The 14,435-nt window shown below is 37.7% G+C and overlaps 1 long non-coding RNA gene across 1 annotated transcript; it reads left to right on the forward strand.

Annotated features, from left to right (window-relative positions):
• Positions 1-1,599: 1,599 nt before the first annotated feature.
• Positions 1,600-3,434, forward strand: LOC127060304 (uncharacterized). Its single transcript, XR_007779193.1, has 2 exons — positions 1,600-2,005; positions 2,946-3,434. It is a non-coding gene; the product is annotated as an uncharacterized LOC127060304 (long non-coding RNA).
• The last annotated feature ends 11,001 nt before the right edge of the window (positions 3,435-14,435 follow it).

Genomic DNA, 14,435 nt, shown 5'->3' on the forward strand with positions numbered 1-14,435 from the left:
GAAATTTGGTGAGTCATGAAAAGGCTCGAGCTGTGCCATCCCTTTGCAGACAAGAACTGGGAAGCAGATTATTGAAAGATATTTCAGGAGCATTTAAAATTCTTTTAAAATATTTTAGAAGAGAAGAAATTAAATTGAAACATTTTGTACCTCCTCTATAGCCCAAAATTTCATATATGAAAAAAAAAAAAAAAAGAATTTGCTGATGTTGCAGATTCTTGCTACGGATGAATTTCTGTGTGGCTTGATTTACTAAAAGAGAGTCCCAAGATCAATCTGTTCTGTAAAGGGTAATCCCTTCTGCAGCCATGCAGATGGGCAGCTGTTTCTACCTAATATTTTACAGCCCAGCTTTCAGTAACTATGGACCTGTTTGTGACTGAAATCCGAATGTAAACAGTAAGCTGTTTCTGATTGTTGTTTATTGTTTTTTTTCTTCAGTGGTGATAAAAGCTAGAAAACCAAACAAAGGTAGAAACAGTTGCAAAATAGGTAAAACACCCTCTAGGAAAATAACACACTAAATTAGTTTCAGTGCTAGAGGTGGAAGTGGTAACACTGTCTTTTATTAAGATTCCCATTATAAGTTGTTGCAGTCTGCAACCTATAATTTTGTTGTGTTTTAAATAATTGAGCTGACGTTTCAAAAGCTGATTGTCTTTCTTAGGCCAAATTACATTATTTTTGTATATATTTTAAGTCAGAATGATTTGGATACTTCTGAAAATGAAGCTTGAGAAAATATATTTCTTTGTTCATATTAAATAAGATAAATGCTTCCTTTGAAATAAAGTAAAAGGTTTTTGAAGGAAAAGGAAAAGGTCTTTCCATCAGGGATGTTCCTTTTGCCACCTGCAGGAAAGGCTGCACAGATTTGCCTAGGTTTTAAATCTGTCTGGACTTTACAGGTCAAATGGGAAAACTCAGAAAAGCCATAAATAGTTGCTTTTATCTGACCTTGGACCTGTTTAGCATTTGACAGTTTGGTCTTCGTGTCACTGTTATAATCTCAGGAACCTCGGTGCTGGCAGATCTTCTGTTCAGGAGCTCCAGCACAATTTCTATTCAGAGAACGACCATGGACTAAGCCCAGAGTGCAGGGTAGAGCTCTTACACACTTGCACTCTGACAGACAAGTCTGACTCCTGTATGCTCTAGCCATGTATTGGCACAACACCACTAAGCATTTCTGAGACCTGCAAGCTTTTTTACCCTCCTTTTTCACAGAAGTCAAGATGCTTACATGTTACATTGTACTTGCATCCTCATCTGGATTTCTACATACTTAATCTGTCATATAGCACAGGAAGAGCCAATTATTCATACATTTGTGTTTTCCTTGTGCAAGACTCTTCTCCACGTAAGTACATTTATGTGTGGACAGCAGTCCTGCCTCCTGCATCTGGGTTTGGTAGAGCCTGCTTTGACTTATTATCCAGAATACCTGTGTATGATCATACCTATGTGAATGTCTTAGCAGGAATACTGAGCCTACCACCACAACCACAGACAGAGAACCTGCCCATCCTGTGTAGTCTGATTTATCTGCCCCTGGCCCTCTCTCAGGCTCTTCTTCAAGGAGTATAAAGGAAAATGCAGAAGAGTGAGGGAGGAATAAGATTGCAATAATTAATAAGTACAAGCAACAATAGGATTGGGAAGGAGGAGAATTGGGATCAACAGTCAGAAAACAGAAAATTGGACTAATCAAGCATGAGACTGGATGCCTGAGGGAAACAAAACTACATGAGGTTTGCAGTGAAGAATGAGACTGGAGTCTGGTGAGTGGGCGATTGCATCCAAAAGCTGGAGGAGAGACAACATATAGGTTGGTCTGACAAGAAAAATAGCATGAATCAAGGGAGCAGGGGAGAAAATGGTATTTGGTTTGATGAAACAGAATGACAAGGAAAGAATGATTGGACAGCTTGCTGAGGTGAAGGATAAAACTGCCACATGATACAGCAGGCTGGAAGCAGGATTGCTTGGAAAACTTAGGTAGAAGGTAAGGGATCAAGTATTATGGGAAAACCAGTCTGTGAAAAGGAGGTTGTAGGGAGAGTAAACCAGAGGAGATTTTGTTGCTTTTGTTTCAGCAGTTTCAAAAGACTCAAGGAAAGAGCAAATGAGCCATGTTGGCTCTAAGGGTAAAGAAGAAAACAGGGAGGAACAAGAAACCAGGTTGCTGAAATGGCAACAGGATGCTTGGAGGGGGACAAAGATCTGACTCATGGATGGAGCAAACAGAAGCTTCTGCTAGAGTCCAGGATGGACCCTTGATTTTAATTCCAAATTTCTTCTATAAGCAAATTTCTTCTATCTGCTAGTAGAAGCACTTATGTGGGTGACATTTTTTACTTATCTCTTGTACACAGAGCCTTAAAACCTGCAACTGCCATGTTTTAGTTACTCCTTTAGTTCCAGACCACAATCCATGCTCAGGACACTGTGATGCCCAGAGAGGGAGTGTCTCTGTTTTCAGGTCACAGCTGAAAGAAGTCACAAAGTCACACATGCACACACAAAACATATACATGGATACATGGTATGTACCTACATAAAAGAAAGAAAGCAAACCCCAAACTTAAGGTATTCAGAAGATTCAAAATTCCAAGATAAAATTGTTAGGATAATATTAACTCAGCCTGCTTATACATAAGCACTATGAAACAGTCTTTAGTGATTTGATCATTTCCCCAAGAATCCTCATGCATTTAGTGCATAAGAGGCATACTCAAAGAGTGAATCAGGCCTTAGTAATAAGAGTTTGCTTGTAACTAAAATGGAACATCAAATGGAAAAGTGAGGATTTCCTGATTCAAATCTTTGAATATGGTTCTGAGGAATTTCAGTTCTCTCGTTGTTACCATCTTAAGCAAGACATGCAACACAAAACTTTTCTGGGGTCATCACTAATTGCATGTTCTTGTGTTCTACATTTTCAGCATGCGACAATTGGACCTATGAGAAATTCTCTACAGTCAGAGCTACAGCTGAACTTACTGGAACCTGAACTTGAAAAACATGAAGATCAGCTTCTTGGGAAAATGGAATAAGTGTCACAAGCTGGCACCTTAAACTAGTGTGGACGTTCTGACCTTTGATCCCTTTTCCTCTAACCTGTCTTGCATTTGCTAATTGGAGGTTAAAATAGCCTTGGTTAATAGGGGTGTTGTAGAAGCAAATTTAGGAATGTTTGTGTCGTGATCAAGTACTCATCTCTAGTATTGAACAGCGTAGGAAATATTCACTTTAAAATTATTATTCTGCTTACGTGTAGGATAAGGATTCTTTGAAGTAGAAAAAACCTGAGCCATTGGTCTTTTGCACTCATAACTACACTTGGTTAACCCAAGCCACAGTTCTAGTCATTTTCCCAAATGAGTAACCATCTCCTTTCATTTGCATTAAGCAATAAATAGCCTTAAAAATAAGAGCACATAGTCATGTAATTATGATTAATGCCATAATGTAAATATACAAAAAGGTTGAATTAGAGTAGGCAATCTTAAAGGTGTTTATTCTAAACTCTGAGCAATAGCTGCTTCTGTCTTAATAAAGTTCTAACAGCATTTCATGTACATTTAGGCATAGAAGGAGTATTTATAAGATACAAGTGTGTGTGTCTCATGCAGCCATAATACCTGCTTTTTTCACTACTCTTTTTGTCACACTTCCTCACTGCTTCTCCTTCCATCATTTTGACAATGAATTAGGGGAATTCAGTAATGATTTAATTGAGCTTTGAAAATTCAACCCAATTCTTTCTTAATATAAAAGTGTCTGAACCAGCAGGTCTGAGTACATGTGAAATGAGGTAAAGCAAGCTATGAGTCCACCACTGAAATACAGTTTTTGAACATGTACTCAGTGTGTGGGACTTAGTGCAGTACACTTCTGAATTGTTTGTTTTTCCAGCCTCTAGTCCTTAAAGAGGGTACATTATATGTGGCAGTAACCACAGAGGAAGGCCTGCTGCCAAAAAAACATATTACTACAGTTCAGTAATGTAGCCTAATTGTTTTCCCTCTGGTCAAGTTACCCAGAAATACTTGCTTTTCCACAGCTCTGCAGCAACAGTTAGTTAGATTAAATGATCTGCCTTCAAGAGAATTAGAGACATTTTCCAAGGTTCTATTACTGAAAAAGGCTTCCTTCTTTCACAAATTATGTATCCTTCCTGAACAGGGTATTTTTACAAATGGAGATTTCTATCGAGAACAATCATTTTATGGTGAAAAATGTTCCTTCCTTGTGGATGCATTACATTCCATACTGTGTGGGATTGCTGTAGGACATGAAATGATTTGCAAGTTACTAAGGGAATAAAACTACAATGGGCAAAAAGCAAAATTAACTACAATGTGTAGGACTAGCATCTTCTCATTTCTTACCCAGATTTACAGGACAAGGAATGAATGGACAAAGACTGGCCAGTGTTCCTGGATACAGTAATCAGCTCCCTCCCTTATCAGGAGACAGTGGATCTAAAGCCATGGCAGGTCGAAGATTAGAGAAACTAATTTCTTTCCCCTTTTACAGTGTATTTTCTGTGCTCCCTTAAAGCTCAGTGCTGGGATTTCACTCAGCATGAGACTTTGCTTTAATGGCTCAATCCAGAGCCTTAGAAAGTGTGAAGATATTCTCAGCACTCTCAGAGCTAAGTGAGACAAATTAGCTTATCAGTCTCTGGTGGAAAGCTGAAAATTGTTTCTTTACTTATCTCTAAATAACCTACTATTAAGCTAAATTTGATAGAGGAAAATTCTGTCATCTGAGAAAAAAAATTATAAAGCCCGTGAATCAAATAAAATTTTCTGGAATTGGTCTAATGAGCTGAAAAGGCCTGTTCTTTAGTAGTGCAATTTAGAAGACCCTGCTTTGCTGATTTTATATATGGAAACTAATCTATTGATCTGATCTGTTACACTAATTGAAAAAGCTAAGAAAATAGACTGAAGAGAAAGGATTCTGCGAGGTAGAGATAATACACATAATTTAAATGTTTTATATTGATTTAAAAGAACTGCAATTAAGTCTTTCTGGTAATTAGTATTTTCTTTTTTCTACCAGGATAAATACATTGTGCCTCAACATAGTTACTCACACAGCAGAGTACAAAGCAAAATTGGCTCACAGTCTGCTGTTGGCCTTTCCTAAGAGGTAAAATGAAACATAGCTAAAAACAATTTGGCGTTGCACAGAGATTCTTCTGAGAGGAGTGTGCAACTTGACAGGTCCTATGAGCTGCACAGGAAATTCTTCATGTGTCTCTGTCACAAGAGGTGTATCCACAACCAAGAGGAATGGGACCTCCAGAAATAGCTCACATAAGAGATTACAGCAGCTCTGCAAGGCTCTGGTTGTTTTATTTCCAGGGGTTACAGAGTTGTCTCTGCTGCCTCTTTTTTACAGCCTCTCACAGCTTCCTGCACCACTCCTGTTATATTATGGGGTGAGAGAGGCACTTTGTCTTCAAGTTACAGACAGACTTGGGAGTAACTTCTTATCTAAAAGGTACGAATAAGCCACCAGAACTACAAGGCAATGAGGTCATACTGAACCTGCACTTTTAAAATGTGCACTTCATGGCTCATCTTCAAGCCTTTGTAGTTTCTCGTTATTCAGTAATTTTCCTTTCAAGAAAACCTGTAAAAACTCCTGAGCAAACTAAAACAGTATTGTATTTTCAAGGAAAAAAAAAAAAATTACAACAGGTAACTGATTATTTACTCCCGTTTTGAGTACATGCAGGTACAACTTTTTCAGTAGCTTTTGTAACTTGGTTATGCCCATTTTCAATACACTGCATAAAAACCCCCACGGGCTCATCTTGATTTTCCTAATTATACATGTAGACTAGATCTGTCAAAACAAAGTTTCCAGAAACACTACAATCCAGAGGCTGTTCTGATACATTTCATAGAAAAACAAACAAAAGCTGGATTCACCAGGAATTTGGGACATCATGCAGTTGGGCTTTTTTTACTTTTGACAAACAGCAGCCATTGGAAAGTCTTGAAGAAGATTTTTTATGACTTTTTCAGCATGCTGAAAGTTGTATTTTGTTTTAGATGTAGCCAGAAATAATTTTTCCAGTAGTTTTTTTCAGGCTTTTCGTTTTCTCTGTTTGGAACACAAGGGCTTTGGGATGTTGTCAGGTTCTGTTAGTAATCAGTGTGTTTCTGCTGGTAAATTTATTTGCTGTAATCAATTTTTCTAAAAAAACTAAAATCTCCATGGTGGGGTTCTGGAAGTACTAGATCAGCTGAGGCCCTTTAATTAGGAAAAAAAATTGTTAATGTAGTACTGTTGAGAAGAACTCAGCATGAAATTTGTCTTTTTAGTTGACCTGACAGTCATAGTCCTAATTTGCTACTTGGTGCTTCAGACAAGAAAAATTCTAGGCAAATGTTTTGAAGGTTGAAGTTATTACATTTTACTTTTGCAATGGAGAACAGAATAAAAGGTAGAAACATTGTGAAAGGGTGTTGCAATTTCAGAATTAATTGTCTGAAATGTAAGGGCAATCCTGGAAGGCAAACAATTTGAACAAAATTAGCTCTTAATTTTAGAAAGTCTAGAAAGCTGTCATGTTTTTCATGTCAATCTCTTCATTTAATCATTTAAGAATTTGATCAAACAATATATAATCTTTAATAAGAACCACAAATAATAAAGAATATTCAGGGAGTATATAAGAAAACCTCTAAAGTAATGCTGAAGAAAAAATTCTATTATTTCTGATAATTGCTGTTCATTCATTAGAAGACACATTGGACAGGATTCTCCATCAACATCTGTTCTCTTACTTCTGTCAAAGAAAGGCTTCTCATTTACCCTTAGCCTAAATTCAAATTATTGTTCTCCACTGTGCATACAGGGCCTAGACTCCCTATTGCCTTGCACAGTGTTATTGTTTATACAATTTTATACAATTTCAAGGTGTATGTGAAAAGCAGAATGCTTCTATATCTAGCACATGTATTCAAAGGAGTAAATTAAGTGCATACTTATGCATTGTTTATTCTTATTAATAATCTGAGGCTCATGGTTATCCTTGTGTAAAACCACATCATTTTGCACTATTATAAAAAATTATTTTCATTTATTTTCCTTTATTTAGGAAACCTATTAAACCCACTGTCACAGCAATTAGAAGTAAAATTACTTGATGTACTTTGAAAATGGCATTATTTTGCAGGGGCTGTTCCCATATTTCTAATAACTTACATACTTGCTACTTTTGCATAGAAAAGAACATAACTGTGCCAATCTACAGAGTCTTATTCTGGACACTTCATAAGCCAAAGCCAGGAGACTTTTAGCTGTAACAGGTTTTACTGCTTTTAAGAACATGTATATATGTACATGTTTGTGCTAGTGATGTACTTGCAAGCAAATAAAGTGCATAAAACATTAGAAAAGGGCCCAAATGTCCAGTCTTCTCTACAAATTGACCAATTATTAAACCAAAAAACAACCAACCCCTTCCCTCCCACCCAGAAACCAGCCTTCTGGAAAAAAAAAAAAAAAAAAAAAAGCTTGTTGAACCTTTTAATAGAGACTGCTCCTAGTGTAACCTTCCTTCCAGGGTTCAGGTGTTAACACTGAAACATTGAAATATTTTGTGCTTCACAGTCCTTTACCAGTGCCTGATGACTTAAATCTTTAATTATGGCAGCATAATGCAGCTTTCTTTGCTCCGAGTAGTGCAAGTCCCTACTAGCATTTCTTCAAGCAGTTTTAAGTGTTAATTTCCCTGCATTGTATAGTATAACTACTTGGTAGAATTCTTTAAAGGTTTTTCAAGAATTCTTCAGCTTTGTTTCTCCTTTGTGTGAAACAGAAGCCACTCTAGGACACTCTATAAACTGTCATTTGGGTAATAGTTCTTTTCTGTTTCCTAGAGCCAAATATAATATTCTGTTCTGTATTTAATGGCTGTAAACGTTACAAGAGGTTAATTTCACCATTAATTTCTCTTGGAAATTTCCTTTTGAGTGTGATCCAATTGTTCCATGTCTTTTTTGTGTGTGTGTGTGTGTTTTGTTCTCATTCTTCATAAACTAGTCTATTTCTGTCTTTCCTTTTAATCCACGCTGTAGAGAAGTGCTCTCCCATTATTATGTAGCAGACGATGCATCCACAACAAGAGCAGGGAGACAGGCATTCTGTCCCACAGGGAATGACCTGGAGGTGTGAAATGCTAATTCAAAGGTCATGAAAATGGGGATCAATGAGAAGGAGCCTGCCTGTGACTGGGATGGCTGTCACCAGGGAGAGGACTGCTGATACACAGGTTGTCAGCTGGGGAAAGTTCTCACCAAAGACTCTGAGCTGAGCATAGGTGAGTGCTTGAGGCAGTAGATGGAGCAGATGGATAGCAGACTGGTAGCAGGGTCTGGTAGTTCCAAACCATGGATTTGGTCCTTCACCTCTCCCTGAGTGAGAGGGTGTGGCAGCTTTCTCTCCTTATGAAACTTTACCTGTGACATTTATTCTTCAGGGCTCTCTCTGTGGCATCTGTGCCAGCACAGAAACCTCTGTGAAGGACACATCCAATTACTGTGGCATGAACTTTGTTTAATTACTTGAATAGTTCAAGCAAGAAAGGGAGACAAGGACCAGTTTCTATCAAACTCCCTCCCTTTTTCCTAGAACTCAGTTTCCTACATTCCTGTCTGTATTAAACTCTGGGAGTGTTTGGAACTCTTCCTATGAGCTGTCCCAGAACCAAACCAGAGGGGTGTTGCTACTGCAGGGATGTTTTTTAAATAACTGAAATGTGCAGCATTTGTGAAGCTTAATTTTCAGAAACCCCCTCTAGCAGTAAGACAGTGAAGTAGGAAGTTCTTCAAGTTTCACTTACTACACTGTAAAAGAACACCCTAATTTTAGGTTATTAATTCTTTTAAAAATTAAACCAGAATCAATCAGTTCCCCTTAATCCCTATAAGTGCTTTTCCTTTTAAATTGTTACTTCAATTTTTCAAGGCTTCAGTTCACAAAGGAATAGGAATTAGCTCTGCAGACATAACAAATTAGTCATATTGATCCTGCCAAAGGTGCTAAATTATTAATAGTCAGCCCCTCCCTATGCAGCCAGTTTTAAATTCACAAAAAGCCCTCATGAAAACTCTGGTGTAACCATCTGGGCACATCTGGGCACCTTTTTATTCTTCCCCAAATCTGTTTCATGGTTTAATCTTCTTCACTAATTTATGTTACTTACAATACACATGAAGGAACATACAAAAATTGATTTTACCTGTTTTGCTTTCATATTTTGGGAGGCAACTAGCATTCTTAAATGCCCTAAAGTTCCACCAAAGGGAAACAGATAAAAAAGAAGAGGGAGAGTCAATATTCTTTAATGACATTCCAGCTGTCTTAGCTCTCAGAGCCTTGTTTGCAGACAGCCATGTCAGCACTCCAAGTGAAATAAACTTTATTGGCCTGAAGTGCCAATAGTGAATGACTGTATTACAATTGCTGATATGCATACTCTGGTGCCAGAGACTGCTTAGACAGGATGAATATTGTTGTTATAAATTACTCCTCAGAGCAGAGAAAAAAAAAAGTAAACACTTGTGCTCGGTTCTCAGAGAAGCGGCTGTACCGCCGGGTGTGTCTGCTAGATTTGCATTCTGAATGAGCCCTGCTCTCCTCAGAGATACTGGAGCACTGTTTAGAGAAGGTCTTTTAACACAGAGTGCTGCATTTCTCCCACATGAGTGCAATCTCTGTGCATTCCCTCCCCTGTCATCATCACTGTACCCTGTGATCACAAGATCACAAGAAGGATGAAAGAGGTTATTCCTATAATGGGAGTCATACTCCATTATCTTAATTCAAAGTGAGTTGTCTTTTTCCTCTGGAAGTGTCTCATCGTTTTTAAAAAGGGTATGGCAAAAGGGCAAAACTTTGATATCTGTACTGGACAACAATATATATACAGACAATGAACACAAGATGAAAGTGGTGCTCTGAAGCATGCTGGTAGTTTCATTATCATATGGCATAAAACCATTAAAGATTAGAGTAGCCCTAGTGACTCCAGCCCCTATTCATGTAATAAGATGCTGTTAAAGAGATAAAAACCCATCTGAACAAGTTCTGGACCTTAACCTGTTATTTATGCATGCTATATATTCATAACCATCTCATGAGACCTTCTAACTTGTGCATCTGAAGTAAAATTTTGCAACTTTCAGTTTCATGCTTTTTAAAGCCGTTTTCTATTATAAATCCAAAAATACTTTAACAGTTGCACCTCACCCATTCACAGAATTGCACATATATGAAAGATGTGTTAACAGTTAGAGCAAGATGTGTGTACATTGTGGATCACAGTCAGATTTTAGTTTCTTAATAGAACAGAATAGAATATTTCAGTTGGAAGGGACCCCCATTGACCAGCTAGTCCAACTGCCATCTCTGTTTTGGTCACCAGGAATTTGGCAGGACATTTAAAAATATTTACTATTTTTTGTAATGCATTTCTTCCCCCTCTCACAAAACAGCCTTACCTGCTAAAAAATGCATGGAGTTCTCTTAGGGCATAGCTACTGCCCAGCCCTGCTGAGCTGTCAAAGTCACTGTCCTATTGCTTAGATGCCTCCCTGTCTCAAAACAAAGGACTGGTTCTGACACACTGAACACTTTTTTCACAGGGTTCCATGTCATAGAGAACCATGCAAATTTAAGTTTTTAATTATGCTTGGGGCCAATCCTGTACTTTTTCAGATCAAGATGAACTCAAAGTAATATCACAGGAAACAGGCAAACTTGACACTCAAATGTTCAGCCTTTTCATACAGATACAATAGAATAGTCACCAAACCAGAAGAGAATCCATCAGTAGAACAGACAGATTACCCTGAACCATTGTTATACCATTGTTATAAACCAAGGCACCTTCTGACTAACCATCAATGTAATTTCTAACTGAAGTTTTAAACTAAGAGACAGATCTTCACTACAAACAAGCCATCATTCTTCCACACAAATTAGGAAATTAGGACCACACCTTGTTGTTTATCATTAATGGTATATGGTTACACTTCTCCTTTTCTTCTTCTTCTCCTTTTTTTTTTTTTTCTTTTTTTTTTTTTTCCTACTGGAAATATAACAGGAAAAAAATCTGTTAAGATTATCCTTAGAGCTGACTGGACTTTTGCTTATTTTCCCAAGTGCTATTTACAGGTACAAACTTATGCAATGGTTTTAAAATACCATAAAATTGATAGCTTCAGAACTCAGATGTGGAAAGGTCAACAAAGCTTGTGTTTTGCTCAGATCTAAAAGATCATTAAAGTTTATATGTGCTTAGATTTTGTTCCTAACTTTTGGCCAAGACCTAGACTACAATGATAAAAATAGCTTGGCAGCATCATGTAAACCCAAGCCATCTGCACCCAAATTAAGCAAATTTTCTGCCTTTGCTGATTAGTATTTTTGGACCATTGCCTCTCTGTATGGTTATACTAGTCTAGTCTTGCCAATGGGACATTTCAAACAGTGCAAAAACTATCTGCATCGTTTAAAATGATGATCGTACATCATCTTTTTGAGTCACATAACCTACACTTATTTTTGTGGCAGCTGAAGTACTAAACTCAAGGCCTGGATTTTCTCTCTGAAGTGCTGTCTGGGAACTTGAAGGAAGAGCTAAAGTCATGAAACAACAAACTGTATCCAGCCTTACATGATTAATATAAAAACACAATGTTCTCTTTTTATTTAATTATGGGATTAACAAATTAAATTGGTAAATAGTTTGGGGCTTTTTTTTCTAATTAAAAACATTCCATTAAACAACCTTAGGTCCCCAAGAAGGAAGCTAAGAATGCTGCAGGTGATGTGGATTCTCCACTGATGACTTTTTTTATTATACTGATTACAGTTCTACTGTAACAATGTCTGTAAAGCTCAGTCAAAACCATAAACCATTTTGTTAGAATCTGCAGATGAAAATATTGTGGAGTTCCAAGACCCATATCCTCCCAATTCTTCCAAATCCATAGTTTTTATCAACTTATTTGCTTGCTTTTGTATGTGAGTAACATAGAAAATCCTGCCCGGTACCACTAGGCAAGTAAATTCATGTTTCATTGGTGAAAATTACCTATATGATTACCTTGAAGTTTATATATGTCTTTACAATGTATGTAGCAGAAATTAAGTGAACTCTACCCCATTCACCTCCTCATTATATTTCCAAGGACAGACCATTTGTTATGGGCTCTAAAGAACCTGAAGTGCAATGAAATAATTAATTACAGCTGCAAATCTGCAGAAAAATTGAATGACATAATGCATTTCATTTCCAAGCTGACTTGTCACCAAAAAAAATTTAAAAATAAAAATACAGGGCACACTTTTAAAAAGGACAGTTCAATTACAACTACACAAAAGTGCTAAAGGGAGATCATCAAAGTAAGTCTGTGTCTTGGCCTACTTTTCTCTTTATACTTCCAGGAATAATTCTTTGTCCCTATTATGAAATGAATTTAGAGCTTGGGAAACGATTTAGAGAGCAATGGAGACTGAGCACTGAGGTGAGTTACAGGCTTAGCCAGAGAAGTCAGAAAGTTCTGTATGTTCCCTGCAGACCAGCTGAGCTGTGACACAGAGAAAATGTCTGGGAGGGAGAGGTGGAGCTCCATCTTCTCTTTCTGTCCTTGGTTTTTTCACTAAGGTATCTGAAATAAGGACCAAAATTAATCCTAGATTTTGTCATACTGACAATTGCCAAACTCCAATTGGACTGAATATCTATGTTCCTGTTCTGCACCCTACATACCAACAAAGAAACCCAACAAACTTTTGCACATGAATGCCTTATGTTGGCCAACTTTCAAAACCATCTATATCAATCTATGTAATATATATTATTTTTTTCCTTAGAGGAAAAGAGCCACGTGTTCAGCTGCTGGAAATCAGCTCACTTTTTCTTGCTGGGTTCCAGCTCTTTCAGCTAGTTCTGATTCCAGATCAGGCTAGTGAACAGATATGAAGTCAGGATGAAAAACCACTGAAAGAGAACCCATTCTTATCCCTTAATTATAGATCTTAGTCACTTTCTGAGTATAGCTATATACAAGTATTGTATAATCTGCCAGTAAAATACAGAGGTGGAGCATACAGGTGAGGGAGATGTCCTGGGCATGGGGCTGGGCTTGGAGTGTGCAGTGCTGTTTCTCTGCCCATTGTTAAACTCAAAGCATTTTCTAATACTCACCCTTATTTACAGACTCAGTCTGTATAGCATGTAACAGCAGCAGTTCACTACAAAATGCCTAGGTATGCTGAAGTTAATTAAAATATACTAAAACTTTTCAATGTAAAGAAACAGTGATTTCCCAGTTTACTGCACAGGTCACTTTTTGGGATATATATCTTCTCCTTCTCCACACCCTGCCCTTTTGACTCTGTCATGTTCCTCCCATTTCGTAAGCAGATACCATACTAATAGCCTCATCTTTATTCCCAGAATGGAAAAAGAAAATGAGAGACAAGAATGAAGGTGTGTCATTCACATACCCACTCTCCACTCTGGAAATGCCAACTCCCTGGTGCTACATCCTATACTAAGGTGCATTTAGCAGGTGGAATTCAGATGTTAAGTAACAACTATTTCTTGTCCTTTAAGAACAAGAGAAAGGCCATACAGGTTACATCCAGCTCAGTATTTTGTCATGGAAATTAAGGTACTGTCAGATGATTACAAGAATAGGTATGACACCTTTTTTTCCACCAGTTACTAAGTGGGGCTTAATGAGCCAAACTGAGCCAGATGTAGTTCCCATATATTTATTAATCTTTTGCATTTTTCTCTTATAAGGACCAAAATGTTGAGACTCCTTCATGATAGTGTTTATTTGCTTGATAAACTTATAAAATGAAATTCAAGAGTTTGGAAAAAGATATAGACTTCAAAGCATAATCACACAGGAAAAAGACCAGAAGAGTTATTATTTTTGTTGCTGCTGTAGCAAGGAGAATGGCTCATAGTTATTACTAACATGAATTATAATAAAGACATTTTAAAACCTGCAGAAAGTATCGCCACTGCATGCTGTAACAGGCATAACAAACCTGTCCAATTTTGGCTTCATATTGCTGTGGGTGAGGTGTTAATGACCTATTGGAATTGAAGCTGATTACAGGTCTCATTAAACAGATGGGTGGAGTAAGCATTCAAATACCCTGAGTAGTAAAAACAGCTGTGTGTGCAGGAGCCAAAACACACTGCCACCTGACAGGAGCGTGTTGTCTAATGAGCAGCACGAAACTGAGGAATGGGTGTTGCTGTTGTGTAAGGGGTGGCGTGGGCAGAGAGCCCGCGCAGAGGCGCGCACACGGACAGCGACTCTTGGGCCGGGACCGAGCGGCACCAGGCTCTTCAAAGTAGTGCCGTGGTAGTCACA

Source organism: Serinus canaria, chromosome 1A, assembly GCF_022539315.1.
Source record: "Serinus canaria isolate serCan28SL12 chromosome 1A, serCan2020, whole genome shotgun sequence".
Taxonomy (NCBI): Eukaryota; Metazoa; Chordata; class Aves; order Passeriformes; family Fringillidae; genus Serinus; species Serinus canaria.